The 25661-nt window shown below is 39.6% G+C and overlaps 1 long non-coding RNA gene across 1 annotated transcript; it reads left to right on the forward strand.

Annotated features, from left to right (window-relative positions):
• The first annotated feature begins 224 nt into the window (after positions 1-224).
• On the forward strand, positions 225-13918 carry LOC122154030. Its single transcript, XR_006165935.1, has 3 exons — positions 225-296; positions 13164-13168; positions 13908-13918. It is a non-coding gene; the product is annotated as an uncharacterized LOC122154030 (long non-coding RNA).
• Positions 13919-25661: the final 11743 nt, after the last annotated feature.

Consider the following 25661-nt stretch of genomic DNA (forward strand, 5'->3'; position numbering starts at 1 on the left):
TAATTAATGCTGTCTTCCTGTTCTCCCAGCTCCCACGTCTATTCCTTCCCATCTCTCCATGACACCATTTCCTTTGCAAGTTTGAAGAAACTGATTATTCTGCTAAAAAGACAAAAAAGTTCAAACTCATTTTCATGTGACAGCAGAAACATCAGCTGCAGTTTTGCTTGAAAACTGGTGCATAATTATCGGAGAGTGGATTTAAACTTGCTAAACTGGGTTAGTGGAAGGCGTCCCTGCCCGTGGCAGGGGTGTTGGAACTGGATGGTCTCTCAGGTCCCTCCCAACCCAAACCAGTCTGTGATTCCAGATCCCTCTCGGAGTTAGACCCTGCTCCAGCCCCTTTGGGGTCTGCGAAGGGGACGGTGCCACCAGCCCCATCCCTGGAAGTGGGGACAGTGCCCACCTCCCCGCCGCTCTCCCGGAGGACTCAACACAGGTTCTGCTCTTCCCGTGAAACGGCGCATCCTGGAAAAGGGGAGTGGAGGAGGAAAGCATCCCTGATCTTGCTGACGTGGGATGGGAGGGTGCAGGGGACTGGAAGGGACACTTGACAGCTGGTTTTTGAGTTTGATTGTTGTGGACCTCCCTGATGCCATGCAGTCAGCAAAGGAACTGTCACCTTTTTCCAGAAAATTTAAGGAATGCCATAACTGGTATCTTCATGCACACAGACACATATCCGACATGGTTAAAAACCTGCCTTAAGTCAGTAATGAAGGAAGCTTGGCATTCAAGATCTAAAATGAAAGGGCACATCTACATTACAAGAGAAACCTTTGCCATCACTCAAAGAAAAATTCTTGCAGGATTTGGTGAAAACATTTCCATTACAGAACCAGATTTCAGCCAGCATCTAACTGAGTTTCTCTACAAATTATCACAAGGATTTTTTTTTTTTTTTTTTTTTTTCCTTTTCCCTCAGAGACAAACCAAAATGTTAAAAAAGCTAATCTGTAGGTAGGTAATACAACATTCCTTACACTTAAGTACTATGTGTGTACATAATAATTAACTGTGATTCTTCTTTTAATAATAGGATGAGTGAACTTTGAGAAAAGGTAATGCCAGTAGCGGTCAAAGCATACCAATCTGTTAGCAAAAAGCTACTTAAAAGTTAAAAGCTAATATGTCTCTGATGAGAGGTTACTGGATCAATTCGTTTAGATATTTCAGAAATTAATTCTCTTCCCCTGGGGTTTAAATATGGTTCAGATGTACCTTAACTTTTAAGAACAGGTGAATGTAACATAGTAATGAAAATATAACAGCCTATTGAGAAGGGGGTTAATTTGCTGTACTTTTCAGTTTTTTACACTCCTTGCAGGTTTATAAATGTAAAACAAACATCCACTGTTTTGCAGCCAGTTGCCATGGTTGTGCCTCTTTTACATTTTTACTGTAGGACTGTGCCAGGGAGAGCCATCACTGCAGAAGCGAGAGATTAGTCACAACTTTTGGGGCTGCACTGTCTCATGGCCCCAGCAACATCTCTCTTCTACGAGCTTGCTCATTTTGACCTTCCTGGCCCAGCTTTCTGTTATTATGTAGCAAGAGGATTTCTAAATTAGCTTTTGCATTTTTTTGATAATCATAACCTGTTTCTGTTGTGTAGGATTTCACTTGGCTATAAAATAATGTGAGTTGATGTCAAAATCTCTCATAGACTTGAGCTGCATAACAGAGTAAAAAAAGGGTGCGGGGATTAGTTCAAATGCTCATCTTAGAATTAGCAAATATCAGTGCCTCGAGCCTCAGTACAGAAACTGGGGAAAAAATAAATCCCTGCCTCAGATGTCTTTATGAAACGTATTGCTTCTCTCCCACCAAGCCAGTGCATCAGCTAAGGAAACGCTTTATCAGGGAGCAGGAGGCATCAGTGCACCACAGCATTAATGTGGGAAGAACATTGCCAATGTGTATTGCGATTTGGAATAAAACTTGCAGAAGCTGAGCGATGAGGGGTAATTCTTCTTTTACAATATTTATGTTGAATTGCTGTAGTCCAAGGGGGCAGGGAGCTGAAGTTTGGAGTTGGTTTCTGATTTATGCAGCTGAAAGAGATTTTTTTACAAAATATTTTTAAGAAATCCATAAAAAATGAATAATTGTTTTTTATTTTTAATATGGATGTTAAAGATTCAGAGCAGAGAGCGTGCTTCTTTATGAAAATCACAGTAAAGAGCTACTTTGGCACTCTGTCTTATACAAAACCCAAAGGCCATCCGTTCATCTATCGCGTCGATGCCGAAGGCAGAGGGTGTCTGCAGCCAGTTATAATCATTGCTCTCCAGTGGGATGGAAAAGGAAAATCTCTTGGTAAGAGCAGACTTTTCCTTATGTTTGCTGGTTTTCCAATATGTTCTCTGTACTTCCAAGTAGAACACTTCCAGACATATCTGCCAGCAAGCAAGAGAAATGTAGTATTTCTTTTATACACTGCAATCTTACATGGTGGGGGAGACAGAAACCCTCAAACCCAAAGTTAGAATCAGTAACCCAGACACTGTATTTTCATTGACAGTAAAGAAGTATTGCTATTAAAGGCCAGTTGCACAACTTGCCTCACTCCCATGTATAATTTGACTGACTCGGTTGGAGATACCTGGCTGGATGCCCGTGTTTGGGGATGCCAAACCCTACGTGCAGTGCCTGGAGTAAGTACCCACTGGGCTGGGGCTGTTTCTCCTTTTCTGGCTGGAAGAAGGGTGTGATTACGGTGTAACAGGGTAGAGCCATTTGGCCAACGTGTGTGGCTTTTCATAGCCTTAGTGGAGGTCAAAGATTTGATGGATGTTTTACAGTGCACAAGGAACAAGGAAACAATTTGTTCCGTATTTGCAGATAATTAGAACTAATTTTCAAGTCCCTCTCTATTCTAAGATGTGTTAATTACTCCTCAGCTAATCCTATGCAAACTGTGGACCCTTAAAAAAACCCAACCAAGCTTTAAACAGGTAGAACCTGATTTCCCAACAAATATTCCTCACATCAGTTTCTCCTGCCTACTAGCTAAAAACAATTAGAAAGTTCTTACAACCAGAAAGCTGCCAGCTTGCCACGTGGGTTTGTTAGGTGAATGGCGAGTGATTTGGTTGTCCTAAACATATTAAGAACACTTTCCTGCATTCGTTCCTTGATTTGCACTATTAATAAGCATAATTCTTGCTGATGTGAACAAAAATAATAATAAAAGCAAAGTGATGCCTTGTTTCTGCTGTGTTGGCTAGACTCCACGCTGGATTTGCTCCTAGGGTGTGTGCAGAACAATCCTCCTCTGTGTCAGCACTGGGGTGCTCTTAGGGAAGGGGTGGGAATTCTGGTGTCTGCACATTTACATGGTATTGTACGAGATTCAGCGTTCCTGGACTATGGAGATGCCCTTGATGCAACACCACGAACAGCTGGCAACACACCATGAGGGGTTCGAGGGTACATCGAGGGCTGGAAATGCCTCTGTGGTCCTCATGGTCATGCTCACTGCCTTCACTGCCCAGGAGCCCCTTGGAAACTGGTGCCTGCCTGGATTTCACTGGAAGTGCAAATACTGCAGCAGAGATGGTGCCGAGGAGGTCTGCGAGTCACTCGTGGGCCAGCATCTCTGGTTAGCAAGTCCTGCTCCTACCCCTGAAGCAATTATTATGCAACCGTATTTTGTAAAAAAGGGTTACTGACTCCCTTGCTGGAGAGATGGGGAGAGGAGAGGAGGGGAATCTGCCAGATACTTTTTTTTTTAAATTGTTTCCTATTGGTTCTGCTTTCCCGGAGAGCATTATTAATAATCCTTCCTCAGGATGCCAGGGATCTGTCATTCTAAATGTAGCTAAATTAAGTGGGCAGTATCCGCAGAAGTGTACAGACATTAAAACTGCTTAAATGAAAGAAAGCTATAGGGAAAAATTCCGTAAGGGCACTGGGGAATTTTATTTTCTGGGTGGATAAGAGGACAAAGGCCTTGGACAGTAATACTGGCTACAAGATCTCATAGGACAGGACATACTCCTTATATACTTTTACTTTCTATGGCATCCACTGAATAATATTGGTAGTCCATCACCTTGAGGTTTTGTTCAGTCCCAATTTAATGCCAACTAGAAATAATAAAAGGGGAAACAAACAGATTGGATTTCAAGGAGGAGGAAACGTAATTATATGGACAGCTTTGATTGATAAATGCAACATCAAGGTGGCAGAAGTTCTGCTTCTCATTAATACAATGGTTAATATCATCTGTTAGCTATAAACTAATTATTGAGCTGTCTTTGCTAATGCAGACCATTATTTTCTTTTGTTTTGCACTAGCTGTATTTGAAATTAACATACAAATATAGGTACAGATTACCTGCTTTTTTTTTCATATTCTTATCCTCTTGAAAAGTGAAAGAGAATGAAGACACATGCAAGCGAAAAGAGTAAGACTTTTGTAAGCATACAGCAAGCCATTCTGATCTCAAAAAGCCTGGTAGCTGATTAGTATTGATTAGGTCAAGGTGACCTATTCTAATACAATACAGTTCTTACGATCTCAAATTCAAAATAGCCATAGTAAATAAGATTAATAGAACCAATTTGCTACTCCCAAGTAACATTGTAATATAGCTTCATGTGACTGGGTTCACATTGGAAAATAAATTAACAGCCAGTAAAACACAATGGAAGTACAGATATGAATTTCCAGAGCAGTATACAGCCCTTAAATCCTTTATTAATGTGAAGAGTATGAACCAGATTATCAGCTGATATGAAGTGACATGGCCCTACAATATTTAAAGACCTGTCAGACTTTTTTCCCCAAAGTTCAGTGTGTTCCAAGTGCTCTTTTACTTCTGCTTTCTGCATTTGTGGTTCAGTTTACCTTTGGTCAACTACTGCCCAGTGGTTAACTTGAATAGGTCACCTAAACATACTTTAAAACACCAGATATAAAATTAAAATATTTCCTTGGAGAGAAGAAAGACAAAATAGGAGGCTAATGCCATGTTGCAATGTATTTCCAGCATCTGATAGATAAACATAATGGGATAGATTTTCATTCTGGTTAATCTGAATAAAATACATACTTCATGGTGCTCTGGTGCTTTAGTTGTTAATATAGCCCCATTTGGCAAAAAAAACAAAACAAAACAAAACAAAACAGGGCACTCTCTGTCTTCTCAGAATCAGCATATCTTTTAATCTCATGGAATTGTTCTCATTTTCCCTCTCTTTTACACCTATTTCCTTCATTCTATCAGATTTCAACATCTCTTTGGATGTTTATTGCATCTAGAATGATGTGCGCAGCTCACCAAGCAACAAATTAAGTTCTCTAGGAAAAAAAAAAAAAAAAAAAAAAATCTACTTATGTCTAATTAACTTCACTACAGCATGTTCGACATTATGGGAAGGTAACCTGCTGAGTCCAGGGCAGAACTGTGCCAGATTGAAACTCTCCCAAATGACTACTATTGATGAATAAACAAAGAGGGTCGGCCGAGGTGATGGTAAACAGTATATCCTAATTCATGCACTGCTTGTATAAACAACGTATTTGCTGTTGAATGTTCATTCGGCTTATCTGCAGACCATTAAAATCACCCTGGTATTTAAAACTACATACGCTTAGGAAAATGCATATTCATTTTTTCCCCCTGAGAACCGGAGATAATATTGAATCAATATTTAATTTTAGGGGACAGCCTCAAGACGCTGAGAAATTGTGTCTGAGAATCTCTCTGTCTCCTGAAGGAAGAAGTCAAGGGGGCTGTTTGTGGTAAGCTCAGCCTTGTCAGCCACGAAGCAGTTTGCTCTCAATCATTTCCCTCAGTCTCATGTGATGTAATTGTAAGCACAGGGGCCTTTTTTTCAGCTCTATATTTGTACATGCCTAACGCAAGGGGGGTTAACCTGTGTGAGGTAATATAAATAATAAATAACTAGAGAAGTTGCTGCGCCAACTGTCATGCTCATTCAAGTGAGACTTTTAGGCTCCGCTTTTAAGCTTCTGAAGCAGGGAAAGGATCCCCTCATCGTGCCAAAGCCTCTCATGCTGCCATTTCCTCTGATTTACATCTGATACAGAGGCACCTTTGGAAAGAGGCAGCCAAATTACACTAGTTCTAATGCTTTTGACAATGTTTATGCCTCACCTTAAAATTACAACTTTCCTTTTCCTTTTAGGTCTTTTACTTTGTCTTTTCAAGTCAATTTTGAAGAGATATAGACTCCAAGCAAGTGATGTACACACACTGTGGCACAAACAAGAGTTACTTTCATGGTAATCACCCATCAGATATTTTTCTGAACAGATCCTGCTGTTGGGTCTTTTGTTCCCCAGCACACTAATGTTTTATCTCTTCGTTTGGGAAAGGTACCAGACAGTAAAATGAAACGTTTTGGGAAACTAAACCACAAAGATCTAAATAAATGCAGGTTATCTAGAAGATATTATTTCATATTTACTTCAGGCAGACAAAGATGTTCCAGAGATGAAAAGAGTAAAAAAAAGATGTGAAAGTTAGGAGCATTGCTAAATTAATTGTATACAAAATGGAACGAAGCTCTTAAGCAGACTTTATACTGTAACTCATGTCTTACAAGCATAGGAAGAGTCATGACAACTGCTGTTTGAGCCTGACACGGCAATGAATTCTTCTATAATAGCAAGTTTGTTAATGTATGACAGATCCCCTTTGCAGACATAATCCATTACGTTGGATTTTGCCCCAAAGTAGCTGTAAGAGAAGGACGATGCTGAACATCTCTCAATGAAAATGTTGCTGAGGACTAAATAACAACGCTGTGATTTAGGGCACCGTGATGGTGCTCACAGTCTACAGAGTAGAAATGAAGTTAAAGTGCTTTGGGCACAGTAATTACCTCTTTTGTCTTCGGTGTGCCAGTACTATAGAGAAGATTTTATATTGCTGGAGTTAATAAATCATTCAGTAGGAGTACAGCGTAGTGGTCCTTGCACAACATAATTAACAAGCTAAACTGTGACTACAGCATGCCCAGCTGTAGAGAAAGGTGTTTAATTAAAAGCGGAATGCTTCCAATGACTCAAAACTCAGGTTGCAATTTCAAGCTTTTACATACCGGAATGTTAATTTGGACTTTATAAACTGAAAACCATCACAAGGATCATAAAGTCCTGTATCTTGAGGCAGTAATGAGATCTCTGCTTGAACTTTTCCTGAATGTTACATTTCTTAGCATAATGCCAAATCCAGATTCAGCCTGTCTGGGAAGAAAAATACCTTTCCAAAAAATATCCATGGAGCTCCGTATCGAGGCCTTGATGCCGTTTAGGTCCGTCTTTGCTTATGCAAAGTAAATCTGTTTGTGCGTTAAGTCCCATAGCTGCATTTCACCTGCATAAAATCCCATGTGAAAAATCAATACTTATATTTATGACGGGAACAGACAAGGCCCAACGGATTTAGGAGCTTTGTGTTTAGGACACGTCATCTTTCTTACTCTGCACTGAACTTGGCCGCGTTGCTTGGACCCAGACCTTTGAGAGTGTTTTGATTCGTATTGATTGCAGATTTAAAAAAGTAAGTACCCAAGCAGCTTTCAAGGACTTGAGCCTTTGATCCTCCTCGTATGATGCAGTGTGCATCGGATCACGCAGGCCAAGTAAAACCGTCTTTGAAGTGTTTTCTGTGCTCCCTCCGGAGCAGCGCTCCGTGCTGTAATCGCAACGCGCTGGGAACGTGCACGTGTTTGGCTACTTCAGCTCATCTAGAGCAACTACAGCTCTTTTCAGCTTTTAACCTAATTTAGTTGGGTTTTGTTTTTTTTTTTTTTGTTTGTTTGTTTGTTTGTTTGTGTTTTTTGGTTGGTTGGTTTTTTGTTTTCTTTTTTTTTTTTTTTTTTTTTTTAATTCTCATCAGTACATGGGTGTAACAGAATAAGAAATCAATATTAATACATTTTAAAGATTAATGAGTTCTGTAATCCTAATATAGTGGGATGGCTACACATGTGTGTTACTAGAACGTGTGCAGGTTGGCTCCCTTTGCTGCAGAAATGCCTCCCCTCTGTAACTGCCTGGGAATTGCCCAGGATCCCTGGAATTCCAGGGGTGTTTGGCCTTGGGGGGGTCAGCCCTCCCACGCACTACCAGCTGCACCAGCTGCGCACCTCCCCAAAATCTTTTCAGCACTAACAGCTATTTTTCTCTTTCTACAGCTAAGTATTGCAAGAATTGTCAATGATTCGCAGCAGCGCCGTGGGGTAAACATCTGTTTCTTTTAAATTTATAATGCTTCAGTTGAAAATATTGAAAATCTGAGGGAGGGCGAGAGCACGGTTTGCACTCCAGCAGCAGCTGGCGGTGCTGCGGGATGCCCGTGCGGCCGCGGCCGTGGCAGGCGGCTGCTCTGGCTACCAGCGAGCCTCCTCGTCACTGAGAGCAGCCCCAATTAAAGCCTCCAGCCTAACCGCTTTAGTTAAAACTAAATTAAAAAAAAAAAAAAAAAAAAATCAATTCCTTTGAAGGTCCCGAATAGCAAATGGGAAGGGTAGGTTTTGCTTGTCTTTAATTGTTATTAAAGGGTTGTATTAAGACAAGTCAAACTGCTTGTTACCACCAGAAATTGTAGTCTTCCGTCAGCAGCTCTCACACGTTTTTGCTAAATATTTTAAATGCTAATTGTGACCGGTACATGGCTTTAATTTACAAAAAGTAGGGTATGTCTTTGAAAGAGACTTCTAATTTATTCCAGGCATCTGGACAACTCAGATTAATAAGAAAAATTACTTTCTATTAGATAGTGAAATTCAATCATAAAGACACGAGAAATCAAGACACTTTCTCCCTACCTCAGAAATCTTCCAAAAGAAGGGGTTTGGTGGTGTGAACCCCCTTCCTCCTGTCATCTCTTTGAGCTCCCACTCTCGTAGTGTTCTGGTTTAGTTTGAAGACAGGGAGATAGATTGTCTTTTCAGAATTCATGGAAAAAATGACAGCCGTATATGTCTGAACCCATAACCAGCTACTTAATTTTGCACAGATTTACTCTGTAAGATAAAAAATACCATTCCAAATTCCACTCTCCTCCAACATCACTGGAGACAAATTTACTGCTGTAAATTCTAAAGCATTATTGGGATAAAATTACTATCTTTCCATTCACTTCATTATGCAAATATATATACATACTATATTATGAAACGTATTAATTTAAAAATGTGAGCTACATTGCTTGCCCAATCAAATAATGTTATTACCAGCAAGCAGGAAATAATGACTTAGAGATAATGGAAAGGCTAAGTCAGATGATTAACTCAGGTTTCCTATCACAGGGAAGAGCGTGTGCATGTTCAGATTCTTGTAGTTAACAGCTCTGGATGACACTGAAAGGGATTGAATTATCTGTTGCATGCAAACCCCATCCTTTTATTTTTTAATCCTCAACTCCAAAACCGGCTCATGACCAACACCAATTGGGCACAAAGAAAGCCTTCCCCATGAGCTTTAAACGCATCCAAGTTCCCTCCAGGTTTCCATTACTTCGGCCGGGCGCAGCGGGTACGCGGGAGGTAAAATTGAATGTCTTGCAGGAGGCAGCGGGCCCGGGGAGAGCTCGCTGCAGCGGCTCCTCTGGCAGAGGATGGGGCTCTGCACATCCCTCCGTGCTGGCAGCACGGGAAGGGAGAGAAGGTTTATTATCGTTATTTGCTTATTTATCTGGAATAAGCTTTCTAGGAGACTTAATATCCAAGCTACTATGCTATTTATAATATAAAGCTATCTATGAATTTTTCTGTCAGAATGCATGAGGAGAAGTCCTGGGGATAATGACATTGCGCCTTCTAATTCCCTTTGAAACAAATCTTATTTATATCAAATCAAAGAAGAAAAGTTTAAAAACTTAATCTTTAGAGTCACTACTTATAACAGTTATTTTGAAAAAAGTATTTTTCTTCTTGCTTGATGGCAAGCGTTTTCCATCAAAGGAGAACAGGCATAGCTCGCTGCAAGAGACCCACGGTCCTGTCACAGCCTCCAGTCTCGAAGCTATTGATAGCACAAGTTACAATAAAGTATTACAAATAAGTATTTCCCTAAAATAGGCTGAGAGCTGAGGAAAGAGTTGGGGAAATGTTTGCAAAAAGATGGAGGAAATACTTGCTCTATTTCATAGACAATTTATATTTAAATGCTTGTTTATCAGAAAAAGTAAAAATGGGGTTTACATGTTAATTTTTTCCAGAGTTCTCCTCTATGGCTGACTGATTTATTTTTAAGAAAAATTGTTCTCTTGTGTTTTCCTACATTCTCACTCAGTTTCCCCCCCACTTTCACTACTGTAATTATTCAGATTACTGATTCTGCACATCAAATGTGTTAATATGGGGGAGGAGAAGGGATAAAAAGTTCAATTAGTTAAGCCAGGGTGTAGCAGATCATCATCATTTTTCAAGGTGTCAATTGAGGAGGTCTCAGGGAGTGATGCAGATTGGCTGGGACCACCTGGGAATTCAGTCTCATTTACCATCACAGCATTTGAGAGCACTTGGAAATAAGACTTGTCAGAGTTTAATGTTAAAGCTTCAATAGACACAAAGCATATTTACAGAAGTGTCCTAAAACACTGTTAATTTCCACCCCTGTAATACAGAAATAATCCAGTGAACATAAGAAATGTTCTGACGTTGTGCAGAGAGGGGGTTTGTTGGTGGGCTTTGATAAAATAAGTCGAAGAAAACTAGATATTTTAACAGTAATTAAAACATGGAATACTTCAACTGAAGGAGTAATGGAGGGGAAGCAAGGGAAGCAAATATAATATGAAGCACAGAAAGATAAACATGAATTCTGTGTTTTTTCACTTACATGTCCATCAAGCAAACTCTGAGTTTATGCCCAGCTCAATTTGACATGAAGCCGTACAAATTTCTACTTTGCATCTCTTTACTTTATCTAGCCTGAAATTAGAGAGTCTTGACACTAGTCAATACATTTGCTTGCTCTTAAAAAGCAGTGGTACAGGTATTTCAATACACGTGATTATAGAGTTGAGACGTTTTTAGCTTGTGACTGATGCTAAGCATTCACTCCTTGGGGTGCCACACAGGGAGCTGAGGGACCCTGCTCTTGGGCAAACTTCTCTGGTTTTATTGCGTTATGGACCAGAGAGAGCCAACAATATTTCATCTTAGAGCTATTTCGGCGTATCTGTAGGCTGCAAGCCTCAACATGGCTCCCTTTATGAATTTATTCTGCAGAGATGTGTATTTTTGAATATTTATTTATATTTTTGAAGGCCAGCAGCACATGCGGCCCCAGGTCTGTTGTATGTTATGAGCCATGCCCTTGCTCTCTACCACTGTGTATCCATGACCCCATGCTTGCTGGTTTTACTGGTTTATCATTCATTATTCGGCAGCTGTTTGTCTGTTTGGGTAGCAAATCAGCGCTCTAGGGAGGTGGGGCTGCTCACCTGGGAGGGGGTATAGGGAAGCCCTGGGGAGCTTTGCTGGGGTTTGGGGGGTTCTGTGGAGTGAGAAGGGCTCTGACCAACACCCTGAAGTCATGAGAAGAGGCTTTTCTGGAGCTCTGGAGGCTGCTGGAAGTAGATGGAATTCAGAGAGGAGTGAAGACCTGAAACAGGTAGGGTTGGTTGCTTTTAAAATATATTTCTTCCCTGTAAATATGTATGATCTGTCTTTAGTGAGTTACATCACTCTGTCTCAATACAAGAATTTGGAAGCTTTTTGATGTCTTTTTAGAAAGTTTTGGCTGTATGCTCTAGCGGGCTCTGAATCCCTTCACAGTGACTTTATTTATTTATTTATTTATTTAAAATTAACCCAGTGTAGAAAGATTGATTTTTATATCCTGTGGAGTGCAGTACCCACTGCTGAGGGGCTGGTAGACCAGGGATAAAAGTAGAGTGCTAAACAGCAGCCCCCTGTGTGCTGGTTATTGGTGTTAACTGCCTTCTGCAGGTGATTATATGTCTGGTCTAGAATGCTATATTCAGTATGATTAAGGGAAATAGTTGGTGAGAACCTTTATCTGTCAGATCTGAAATGTCTCCTGGGACAATAAATTTTCTCTAAAGGAAGAATATAGGCAATATTTACTAGTTTAACATCAAGAAACTCTGGTACTGTGCTTGGCGCATAACTCTAGAAGTATTTTTTTTTTTTTTTTCCCTTTGGTTTATGGTTATGGTATGAATATTTTCCGATCCTCCCTTGTAAATAAGGAAGTAACTTGCTTTTTTTTAAAAAATGTTCTTGTGAATTCATATTTCATGTGTAATAATGGCTTGAATCTGAAAAATATGGGGAAGAAATGAGACTCCAGACTGAATGTTTTTACTGCTAGTTATTCATCAGTGAGTAGAGTAATTAACTGTATGATCAGTGTGGGATTCTTGCCTCTCTTCAGACACAGAAGACTTCTGCTGAACTTAGTGGAGACACAGTTAATTATATCAATATATTGGCAGATGACTGGCCTCAAGTTTCTCTTTCCTGAACTCTGGCTTTACTAAAGTCCAAGAGGGAGAATAAATTTCGCAGCACTATGGTTTGTCTCCGCACTGGGCTTGTTCTTATCCCTACTTAGAGGTGCTCAGCATTAAATCCTGGGGTACCTTCCTTAGAAATTTGTTTTCAGTCCTGATTATTTAATATCTTTGAGATCAACTGCTGCTTGCAGGTGAATGCCGGAGTGTAGGACCTGGATGTCAGCCCAGTGCATCCAGCACTGTGGGACTGGTTGGGTGTATTGGATTGAATACGAGAATTCATATTCCACGTTTCCTCAAAGTTCACTTTGAAATGTTATTGAATCAGCTGGGTTAGAAGCAAAGCTGCTTTTCAATAGGTACTTTGTAATGCAATTTCTAACATTTGTCACTCCAAATACCTGAAAACTAGAAGCACTGTTGGGTAGCAGGCAGAAGCTGGTGCCTCCATCACTGCTGCTGTGTGATACTCGGTTATGTGCCTCTTTGGATTATGTTTATCTGGTGATTGGTAACGAGGTGTTCCTGCCTTTTTAAGGGCTGTGGGTTTTCTCAGATATTACACTTTTTATGAAAGCCTATTTAATTAGTAGATCACTTTCTGATTTTGGCATTTCACCTGTCTGGGTTGTGCTGTGTCTGTGTCTGCATCAAACTCCATGAGCATGTAAGGGGACATGTAAAAACCGGCAGTTCTGGTGATGCAGCATCGGGTTTGTGGATATTCTGCATGTGGAGACAGCAAAAACGCCGGAGTGAAGCAGCGGTGGCTGGTGGTGACCGAGGGGCTGTGTGTGCTCTCCTGGACAAATGAGTGGTTTGCACAGGCACCAGCCTCCCACCTCCTTTTGTAAAGCACTGGAGCCAAACCACACAACTGGTTCAGTTCCTTCCTCCTCTGGCGAGCTGGAAGGTTATTTCAGAGCTTAATTGTTCTGCTTTAGAAACCTTGATTTTTCAACCTTGTGTTTTAGCTGGCTTACTTCATCTTTTTTCTACATTTGTCTTGTAGATAACTATTTATTCTCTCTTCCTTATTTGTTTACTGGCTCAAAATCTAGGTAATTTTCTAGGCTAAATAAGAAATTTTGTTTTAATGTCATCTTCGGTTCTCACTTCTTGATCATCCACACAGTTCTTTGCAATACGTGTATACATTGTAATTTGTCTTTCTTGAGCAAAGATGTTCAAATTATACATGGTATTGAAAATCGAGTTCTTTGTGTTTCTGTTGGAAAAAAGATACATAATAATATTTATCTTTTTAAATTTCAAATTCCCATTCTACATAATGCATACTTGGTTTCCTCTTCTTTTAATTTGAAATGATGAGTTTCTGATATGTAACAAAATTCCTGTTGTTGCTTCCACAGAGCATCATTTTTCACTTAACCATAGCTGTGTTTCTACGTCTCCACACATACTGGTAAAATCGAGTCATTCTGTGACTCGGCATCACATAATTCCTTCCAGTGGTATCTGATACTCCCCAGCGAACGAGACCTCCTGACTTCTATTAGCTAATTTAATTAATATATTCAGGTTGGTACCAAATAAAAATGAATTAGGAGTTCAAAACAATCTGTTATAAGGCTGATACTTCAAGAATTTAGTTAATAACCTTCATGCAGCTTGAGGACTATCGCCTCCTTTTTCCTTACCACTACCTTACCTACCTAAAGTTCTTTTTCTAATCCCTGTCTATTCCTCTTGAATTCACAGTTTCCATATTGAATATTCTACTGAAATCCAGATAGAATAGATTACTTAACAGTAATCATAACATTGGGGCGGTTAGATGTGGAAAACTTCTATTTTTGTTTAATATTGTACAATAAATATATCCATTACTGTTTTTCAAGGAACTGCTTGTTTCAGTCTTGATTACAAGAAGGCTCCCAGGTAGCTAGGTACCTACACAAATGTAAGCAAGGCAAGCTAGAATTCTCTGATAAAGAAGTTTGAATTGTTTTATTTTGGCTTGGAGAATAATATTCTAATTGGCTTTGAGGAAAATAGAACTTCTGCTCTTTCTTGATACTAGGCTGTTGTGCTGCGAGGAGAAAAACTTGTTGCATTTAGTATGATTCTCTTCAGTAATATATGTAAGGAAGTCTGCAACAGCACAGCTGCTTATAGGATAAGGTCTGGTAAATATTCTGATGTGAGGCTGATGAGTAGTTATGATTTAGACTATAGAGAGTTACAAGAACAAGTAATGTGTTTTTTTTTTTTTTTTTTTTTCTCTCTCTTGATTTCCTAATTTGTCAGAAGACAGATGTGCTAGATTTGGACAGATTCTTGCAAACAAGTAAATAAGGGATATTTCACAAACTGGTAACAGCCTTTGAGTAGCTCTTAAATCTGAGAAGCACAGCTTTGCCCCGGCTTTATTTGTAGCAGAGACTGATGCCATCACTGACTTTACGTTAGACCTGCTGCCTGTGAGGATCTGTTTCAGAAAATATCTTCTAGTATTTGTCAAAGTGGAAAAAAGAAAAGAAAAAAACAAACAAACAACAACAACAAAAAACGCTCTAACAAACTTTTAAACTTTTTGTCCTGTTGGCAAAATGCAGCTGGCGAGCTGTGACAGTGCAGGAGTTTCTCGCCCTTTTAGGGGGGAGGCTCCTGGATGCTGCGGGGCTGACCATCCTCCCGGGAAGGAGCTGCCTGTGGTGGGGCAATAAACGAGCTGTGCTGTGGATGTGCCCTCTGACAACATTGCCTGCCGTTTCCATGTGAGGACTGAGGAGGGTTTTTCCCCCCGGAGATTTCCTATGTTTTGGGTTTTGTTTGGTGGTTTTGTTTTGTGGGGTTTTTTGTTTGTTTTGGTTTGTGTGGTTTGTGTTTTTTTTTTTTGTAGACAAAGCAATTATTGCCCCTCCTAAATGGAACTGATGCAGGTTGAACAAAATCCACTTGTGGACCCTAGGAAAAAGTTTTTATGTTGCTTTCCCAACATACCTGGTACTCAGCCAGATATTTAAACACTGTTTTGGTGACAACTGCTGCTTGAAATAAGGAAACAAGCCCCTGCCAAGTGACATAGTCAGCGTTGTGGTCGCAGCGTGTTCTGCTGATCACCCCACTTCTTCTCCAGGGGGTATTTTGGACCTCAGAGAATGTCCTCATGAAGGGCTATTGAAAAATACAGATGGATGCCAGGAAAGCATCACCTCTTCCTGTGCTTCTGTTTGGGTGCTAAGCCCCTTGGTTCCCTCTGTCTCGAAGCCACCGATGGGTAGAAGCTGTCTTGGCTGCGAAGGAGGAGGGGGAAACCATGAGCTTGTCTGCTGTCAGTGACAGCACTGGAAAACAGTCCTGCAGCCAGCTCTGGCTGGTCCTGGGGCTGGAGAGCTGAAGGGAGGGAGGTGAGAGCTGGCTATGGCACAGGAGTGGACAGAGGACCACATGGGAAGAAAGAAACTTTTGGTTTTTTCCCCATGCTTTTAAGGAACAGTGCTGATTTTGCTAATTTTCCAGAAGCAAAGAAGCCAAATCTGTTTGGGGTACTGGAAAGCTCATGTTTTGTAAACATCTTGCATTTCTCTCTTTTTTTGCACATTTGCTACCCAGTTATTCCATGAGCTTTCAACACTATGAACTCACTCAGAAAAGTGGAAATCTGTGGATCTTGCATTTACTAAGGTGGATGTTTGTGGCTATGTTGCATCAATCCCAAAAAATGTTTTACTCAGATTATGCTCCTGCATGATGTACGCTTTTGGTGGTATGAAGAAACATTCTGGCCTGCGACTCAGGCTGACCAACTCTGCTCTGCTTCATCTGCAACAAGCTGCATTGTCCATGTATTTATTTACTGACAGACTGCATGGTAATTTTTCTCCTTTAATATTATGTTGTCTAATTGCAGTTAATTGTGGTTCTTAATCTTGCTAATTACTGTAAATCATGCTCTGCCAGACATCCTTTCTTTCAATGGCAATAAGGCTGTGTTTTTTTTCTTGGAAGGTGCATGTAGTTTAATAAAAGTGTCTCAATAATGAAGATTTATTGGTGAAGGCTATCGAGGACTGTGTGGCTGTATAGGAATGCAACATACTGGGTTACAAAAAGAGAATAGAAGAGTCAGAGCCTGTAAAACACTTTATAGATGTGAGTGGCAGTCAGTATAACTTTAATTTTATGTCTAAACTAAGGTGGCTAAATGTAAGACCTTTAATTAAAACCATTAGAAGCCTGTAATGTTGCTGGCATACTGTTTGACAGGTGGAACATTACCTCCAAGCAATTAGCATTGCAAGCACAGCGTACTGGCATCTCCGTGGTCCTCCCGTGGGAGTGTAATCTTTTAATACTTTTCATACAGAAGGCTTTTGATTTCGCATCTAATCAGTTGGTCAGATCATCATATTCTATTAATGTGTATAAATCTGGTCAAATTAGGTTCAAAATTTTACGTTAAACATCGGTCTGTGTAAGATTTGACCCGCTAAAGGTTTCTTACAGGGTTTAGAATTGGAACGTTATCTGCATGGATATTTTTGTACTTTCATGTCAGTGTTGGTGGGAGAACTGGCTATGAGGTTTCAGATAATTCCCATGAAGTAGAAAACATTTGTGTTTAGAGGAGATATTTAACTGGCACACTCTGCAGAATGCAGATTTACAGTTTGTCCTTAGTAAGAAGAACAGAAAGAATTGAGAAGTCACCAAAAATAGACTCTTTGAGACTGTGATCATAAAAATTAACAAGGAATAGGACTTGTAAGAAGATGACTGAAATTGATTTTTGATAATTAAAAATGGGTGCATAAAATGCTGGAGTGGTAATTCTTATCATTAATATTCCAGGTTACCGGCTGAGAACTCTCAGCTCAGGCATCACCGGCTCCTGGTGACATGGTTTTATTCCACTCTGTCCCTGTGCTCTCCTCCTGCAGCCTATAAATAGCTGCTAACGACAACCTGCTTTCGCTCCTCTTTGCTCCTCTCCTACTTGTTAATAACAACTGCATGTCGAAGCCAACCAAGTAATCAAGGGAAAAAATATATTAGGCTCTCCATCTGATGTGTCATTTTAGAAGGAAATGTTTAATAATGAATTAACATCTAATATTCAGTCTTCTGCAATGCTAATTGCATATGTATTTGTGTTAGCAATTACTTAGCAGAGCCGTAAAGGGCACGTTGGCACAGTTCACGGGTTGCTTTCTGAGCGTGCGGCGGCATCGTTTAAAAGTTCACAATGGTATCGCTTGTAAAACAGCGTTATTCTTGGCAGCGCCGTCGCCATGCTTGGCGGCATCCCCCCTGCCAGTCCTCCGGGGCTGTGCGTGTCCTGCAGCATCCGCGGCTTGCCCTGCGTGTCACTGCAGAGTCAGTGATAGAGTCCTGGTTATTCTGAGAGGAGTCAGCAGGCCAGGGGTTGTTTTACTCTCCCTGGGGTGAAAAGGAGAAATACAGCAGCTGTTTTGAACTCGCTGAATGCACCCAAGGCAAAATTTTTCACCCGTACAGCCTTGTGCCTGGATGACTCTTGAAAACCCCATGAGAACCGCCTTTTTTTAATCTATCTTGAGGAGACCCAAGAGATGTCCTGACAGATTTTAAAGCCACTGCAGGATTGTTAAGGCTCCGTGCAGATTTTTCTGGACATAGCCCCTACTTGAAGCACTTTAAGTTCACCGTAAGGCTGTATGGCGTGATCTGCCTCACTCTGTTTAATATTTCATATTCCTAATGTATCTCTGCAGAATCTCTGTTGCGTGCTGTACTCACTGAGCAGCTTAGCCCAGAGCGGTCTGCGTGTCGACGTGTGGGGGTGTTCCTCAGTGGCAGAATTCTTGACAGCACCTGTAAAAGCAGTGAAGAAATACTACACAAAGCGCATGGTTCCCATTTGATGTCCCTTCTCAAAGGCAATCCGCACATCCCCAGACCGACTCTCAAGGAATTGTATGCAGGTTTCTAGAGTTCTCAAGAAATTCACTCATGAAGTGGTTTAATCAAATGAAGGGGCTTGAACATTAGTTATGAGCAATCCAAAAATCTAATAAGATCCCCAAAAATATATTTTTGAAACTTGAAAATTAAGTAATCTGTCAAAACTCACAGTTGTCTTCTGCATATTTGAGAAATAGAAACAGGTGAAGTTTTAAGAGCTACTATTTTCCTTTCTGTATTATGGTGATTTTAGTTCCTTCAGGAGAGAGCCATGTCCAACCCAAACCTTTGCTTCCCAGTGAGTGAATTTATTTTGCTCTTTTCTGCCTTTTGGATTTGCTTGTTCCCGCGTGCCCCTGTTTGTGTACCCAAATGTGTTCTACTTTAGCCTGATTTGCTTTGGGCAAATGTTTTTGTTCACTGCATAAATAACCAGAGGTACAGGAAGTTAACTCCAATTCTTGTTGGAGATGTGATTGCCTTGCCTAGCCAGGTGATAAAGATTGACGGGGGCACTGACATTTTGGTAATGTGTCTTCAGGAGCTTTGGTCATTACGAGCTCAGCCTGTGTTAAATAAGTTTTTTTGACTCACGAAGAGGTTTGGAGAGGGAGACATTGATATGGGAAAGTTGCTGGTTGGCAGCTGACAGTCCTTTCCTTCAAGATTGACTTATTCAAACTATTGAGGAAGATGATTTGGGGAACTGTGAATTCCCCAGTATTTGAACGGTGGGATGAAAGGGTTGAATCATCAAAAGCAAGAGTTTTCAAAACGCTTGTGCAAGAAGACGTGATCTGAGTTGTGGAGGCTACCCCTTTTCAGGAGAGTAGTGTATGGGTCTCAAAGACTTTGATTTCTTCTTCTCTCTCGGAATTTGGAGATCTTGTTTTCTCTTGCCTCCCTCTAGTCCTGCCATTGTATTTTTAGAACTGTGGCTGTTGACTCCAGTAGTTGCTGCTACAACCCAAATAACAGCTTTTAAAACTCAGTAGTGTGAGTGTGCAGTTATAGAGGCTGTCCCCAATCACTGTTCTTACCCTTTTTTGTCACCTCAACATCAGAAGGATAAGTTTGAAAGACGCCTAAATCCTTAAAAGTTAACGCAAGCTTTCTTCAGCTCTATAACTTCTATTTTTTCTTTCTTTATTTAACTTTTCTAAGTTTTCAGCTTTTTTTCCCTCTTAATTCTTTTTCAGCACCTTTAAATATGGATAAGATATATTTAGAGTTGTGTTCATTGCTTTATCATCTAACTAGAAAGATGCTAAAAATTTTCAATCCTTGAAAATTAAGTCTCGAGGAATTTTCAGAACAGTCATTTTTATCTCTTCGGCTATCTACAGAACCTCTGAAATAAATGTCTTGTTACAGAAAATACATATTTCAAATGCTGTAGTTGAATTGTGCTTTCTAAGACCAGATGTCAATTTTGAAAGCTTTTGAAGGAAAGGGACATCCAGGCCCATTGTATTTAAATCCTTGAACAGCTTTAACTGTCTCTTCCCAGAAATAAAGCATAAGTGATCAAATGTATTTGGAGACTGACCGCTTTACAAGACAAGATGAAAGCTTGTATATTTGGTACAACTCTACTCCTCTGAGATGAGCTTCTCTGCTAAGCTAAAGATTTTCCTCCGTTCCAAATGTCCTCTTAATATTTACTGAATAAACTCTGTTCATCAGTAGTTTACTCCATAGTGTTCTTGACTCTAGAAATTGCAAATCTTTCTGCTGATTTGAGGGCCATGCAGAAGGATCTGTCTCTTAGAGCTCTTGTCTTTGGAGCTGTCCACATTTTTACCCCATTTTGAATACATTAGCTAGCTAGTCAGACAACATAAATGTATTTTGTTAAAGGTTCTTGTTTCGAGTGGTGCTCCCCATGACAACCAAGTCAGTAAGTCGGAGCAGATGACATGTTGTCACGTACCATCACTTTAACAGTGCTTGGAGTATTCCCGAACCTGGAAAAGAGGGAGTGCAGACTCAGACCATAATTGAATTGAGAAGAGAGATAACATGAATGTACTCTCACTTGATATGTGGTCTTAGACATCAGATCAGTGAAGTACTTAAATGGAGAAAGAAAAAAAAAAAAAAACCACAACCCACAAACCATCCAATGAACAGATGTGATGATTACGTAGTGTAGGCATTCCGAAACCTGGATTTTCATCAATACTTGAAAATCAAATAACAAATTACTGTGCAGTACCTCTGCATATTTTAAGCAACAAGAACAGGTATATTATAAATGAGGTGAAGGAACGACAAATTTCTCTTAACTGCATCTATTTTCACAGGAATTGTGCTCAAGAGAAAGTGCATCTTAAGATCTTGATTTCCTAATTTTTACAAAGGTTCTCTGTTTACCTTCCTAATTTTAATCATCACTTTAATAAATGGTGTTTCATACTGATTATTTCCCTTGTGGGAAGAATCTTAAGGGTTTAATCTTAAATTTTACTTTGTGCCTCTGGGAGTGGCGTTTTTTTTTTTTTTTATTTTTTTCTCCTGGGAAGTGTTAAAAGCAGTCCATTTATAAAATGCAAATGCTTTTTTTTCTAAAATTTGTAAGAATTGAATGATTTTCCTGAAATTATTTAATTTATAATTCATTATAATACCGATCATTTGAAATAAAAAATAGATGAAGACCAAAATCAAAGGTGTGATTATTAACTTTCTGGTCCATCAACTTGAAGGCGGTCAGATTGCCATGATGTATACCATTAGAAGAGTAGTTGTATAGCAAATTGAGAATATTTAGATACCTGTTCTCTAGAAAGCAGTCACAAATACTTGACTATTTGATGTTTAGATTGATTAAGTCTGGTTGGAAAAGACCGAAAGTGGGCTTAGTCTTGTCTCCAGTTCAGCAGAAGCATTTGAGGTTCACAAAATTGTCTTCTGATTTGAATCAGTTGTGATTGCAACCAGAAACAGCAGTGATGCTGTACAACATTATTTTACAGCAGTTATTTTTAATATTGCATCTTTCAAATTTTCCAAATGAAAGAAATTACAGATCAAATCTGAGTTTTATTGGTGTGTGTGTGTGTGTGTGTAACCAGTTTTTATACTCTAAAACCCAACTGAAACTGTCATGATTATTCAGATGTTACTGCTATCCTTTGTGATATGATGACCTGAATCTCCAGAGTTGTAGTCATTGTCAGCTTACTGCGAGGTGTTTGGGTTAACTGGTTTAAAAATGAGTTAACTGACTCTTGGACATGATTTCCATGTCTGTACCAGATACAGATTTCATGTCTACATCAGCCTATTTAATTTTCTGTCTGTGGTAGTTATTTCTTTATTACCTCCTTGGAGAATTTCTCCATTAATGAGCAAATTAAGGCTTCTGACTTCATACTGTTAAGAGTCTTTGACTTGCTTTATGTGAATCACCTCTGAGCATGTTTAGCCATGTTGTCTGCTTAGCTGGATGTGGCTTCTACTTAGGTACCTGTTCTGAAAAAAAAACCAAAAGCGCGCACACACACAAAAATAAACACAAAAAAACCCAAAACATAAGCAGCATACTTTAAGAATTTAATTTTGATAGATATTCAACATCCACTTTTATACAGCATGTAGGTACATATGGTCTGTATTTTGGCATGCCTAAACAGAGAAATCTTATCTTTGCTTGTCACATACAGAGTAACTCAGAAAAATATATTGAGATCTGTAGGAGAAATTGGAGGAAATGTCTGCTTAGGCTGATTTGGTGAGGACAAGGGAGGGAAGGGTTGCAGAAATAGGGGTGAATCTACGAAGGCAAATTGAATAGTTTCTGTTTCTATATTTAATCTGCCAGTAATGGTTTCCTCCTATATTTCTTCCCCCCCTTCTTCCCTGCATGGTTCTTGCAATGCTTACTGTGGCTCATCATATTAATCCTATGAAGTCCAACCCATGAAACCACTTTGCACTGTGTTGCATCAGCCAGTCTTACTGTGCTGCTTTATTTAGTTTGATCACTAATATAACTTGATTTGACTTGCTGGAGTGCAACATACGTCAACTGGAAAACAAAAAGGGAAATCTATTTTTTAAGTGCAGCTAAGACAAGCTTTTGTTTGCTTCTAAAACTAAGAAAAATGAGTTAAACCTGTAGCAAACGTGGATGTATAAAAGAAGTTAAGTCAGGAGACTTCCACAAAGAAAGATGTACTTTTATTTTTGAAAGTATCTTAAGTTCTTATTGAAGATGGTGGAAAATCACTTGGGATTAAATTTAACTTCTGCTAGTCTTAAAATCAACTACAGATTTAGTTGAGCAAGTACTTCAGGGTTATAGACACTGAATATTCCTCTGTGGACTCCACTAGGAGCAGAACTGTGTAGATGCTGAGCACTCTGGAATTCTGCTCTGCAGTCAGTCTCGATGTTTGGATCTTCAAGACTTTGTACTTATATTCATCTTGCGATTCTGCTTTCTTAATGTTTTGTCAATAACTTTTCTGACTCTCTGCAAAATAAATCTTCTAAATTACAGGGCTCTGCTAAAGTGTTTTCAATTATACTTTACACAAAAGCTAACAGCTCACTGTTCTGTTCCTTTGCATGCTTACTCCTAATAAATCATGGGATCTGACATGTCCTGGTTCAGATACTTTGCTATTTCTGAGGAGGAATGATGTAATGGAATTACTGAAAAGGGAAATAATATAGATTTTCTTTAGCTATTGTGTCATCACAAGAGTGTAAATCTGACCAGTTTGAAAAATCCAAATCGATTTATTGTGTATTATAAGAATTCCTTAACGTATTTTCTGTATTGCAGAACAGTGTAACTTCTAAGCACCACGCTTTGAAAAACAGAGCTGTTACTTGTAAAAACCTTTTCCTAATTTATCTAAAAGCATGAATATAGAAAACTGAAGGTGGCAAAGGATAATGTTTTCCCCCTAGCTTTGGATCAGACATCTTGTATTTTAAGAAAAGGAGCAAAAGGAGAAATGTTTCCCTAGTGTCGATATCCATAGATTCTTGACAAGTCATGTGACACTTTAATAAACTAATTGTTTTTTTCTGAGCGAAAAATATAATTGCTATCTCAGTACACCGTGTATCCCATGCACACAACTCTGTGGCAAATTCTGTAGCCTGTAGAAAATGTCATTTGCAGCTCTTCAGTACGACTGTGCTAAAATGCAGTATGGTGAGGAGTACCTGGCTCTGGGGTTACCCGGGGGGCGAGCGGGTGGCTGTGCCTGTAGCACTTGTGTGCAGAGCAGCCCCCACCCCACGGCTCTCCTGGACGCCTAATGTCCCCCCGGTGTAGACCCTCAATAATTCAAAGTGTGGCTGTATTAGCTTTGCTGCTGAGATATTCTGGGTGGTTAAGATAAAGCAGTCGGGTCCTCCTGCGTCTCCTCGCCTCTCTCCACGTCGCTTCGCCCTTCAGTGCTGGCTGGATGAGCAGGGCAGTGTGTGGATTTTGCCTAAAAGTAGAATATTTGGACAAGGTGATCTGATAAAGGGACTTGCTGTACAGTTATGAGTATTTGTGGTATTTATGGGGGTATGGAAAATTGCCTTCTCCTGTCTTTTTGTATTTCCTCTCCCATCTTTTTCTAGCTGCTGTTCTTCTGTGCAGTCTTCTTGGACAGTCAGATATATAGTGGTAGCTGAGCTGGGGGACAAAGGCTAATTAGTTGCCTGGCCATCCTCAGAAGGCCAGGCTGGAGAAGCCAAAGCCATGGGCTGGTTGGAAGCACCTGTACCATCAACTCTTCCAGGCTTCGTAAGGAAGTTCTGTAAGGGAAGCTGTAAAACACGGAAAGGGTCATGGTTTTTCAGATCTTAACCTCCAAATGAACAAAATTACATTGGAAATCACAAAGCGCTTGAGCCAGTCCAATGACAGAAGTATGTAGCTTGATCATAAGCACACATTTTCCTGCTAGAGGTTCCAGCACCTATTGGGTTCCTTCGATAAAGTTCCAGTCCAGGAGACTCACAACACCAAAACGTGACCTTGTGTTTTACCCAAGGTAAAGACGGTATGCCAGATTTAATATGGGAGCTCCAAAAGAAGCAGAGATATGAATGTGATTTCTATTTTTCAATAATAAAAATGTAGTTTTGATGTATGCGAAATTCTTGCAATAGTTTACAATATTATCATTACAACACCAATGTTATCGCGGTCACATTAAGTCAGTTGACTAACCTGTTCATCAATAGAGTTAAGAATAATGAGGAAAAGTTTATTTATACATATTTCCATGGCGGTTTGTCAGTATTACTTGTCTTGGAAATTCCCAAATATTCGTTTTTATTAGCTTGTAATATGTTGGTTGTTTACTTGAATTCTTTTTACCAACCGTTGACACTAAGTTAGGTGTAGTTTGAAACGACACAATGAGTTATAAAAGTGGGCATAGTCTGGTGTTTGTGCTGTAGAGCACGTTCTCTGCCTCCAGGCTTCTTTGGGCTGGGTGCAGTGTTTTACAGTTTCAGGCATTATGCAGGTTTTAAAACTATCTTCTGGACGGTGTATTAAATCTTGACCCTGCTTTAGGCAACACTGACAATTTTCCCATTGTATATTGGCCGGTGCATGAAGTTAAGTGAACCCCACTGCGATAGGTGCAGCAACCTCTTATCGGGAGAGTAACGATGCTTGAAGTGTGCTGCTGCTTTTATGACAGGGAAGTAGATGAAAATATTCTTGCCAATGCATTTTCCGACTGGAAAAATTGGCACTTTTGTGAGTTGTTCTTGTCCAAAGTATTAATTTAATAAAGTTTTACCTTCTAGTGGAAATCCTTTACAAATAAGATTTGTGAATCCTAGGTGTGTGATGGTGGGTGGGGTTTTTTTTTTGGTGGTTGTTTATTTTTTTTTTTTGCTTACTGAGTAACTAAAGATTTTAAAGAATAATTGAATTTCACTCATTGTTTCCTATCTATCTCAGAAACAAAACAAAAACAAGAATACAGTGGTCATTTCTGGTCAGATGGGTACCCATCTTGCAGTTCCATTTTTTAATCTGATATATATATTTTTTTTCTTCTGCTGTATCCTGTACATTGGAAAAAATGGGTTAGGGCAAGAAGTTTCAAAGCTATCTTAAGTGAACCCCTGACTTTTTTTTTTTTTTTTGGAAGACTAGCAAAATAGGTTAATTCTAAGAGTTACTAATTACTTAACAGCTTTTATTGTCAAAGTTTTAATTTCTCAACAGTTTTGAATACAAGATTGTGATTTTTTCCATTACTCTGTTGTTAGAAATAATTTTATAAGGTAGCTAGATTACATCTT

This window comes from Tyto alba, unplaced genomic scaffold (assembly GCF_018691265.1).
Source record: "Tyto alba isolate M040663 unplaced genomic scaffold, T.alba_DEE_v4.0 Super-Scaffold_3, whole genome shotgun sequence".
NCBI lineage: Eukaryota > Metazoa > Chordata > Aves > Strigiformes > Tytonidae > Tyto > Tyto alba.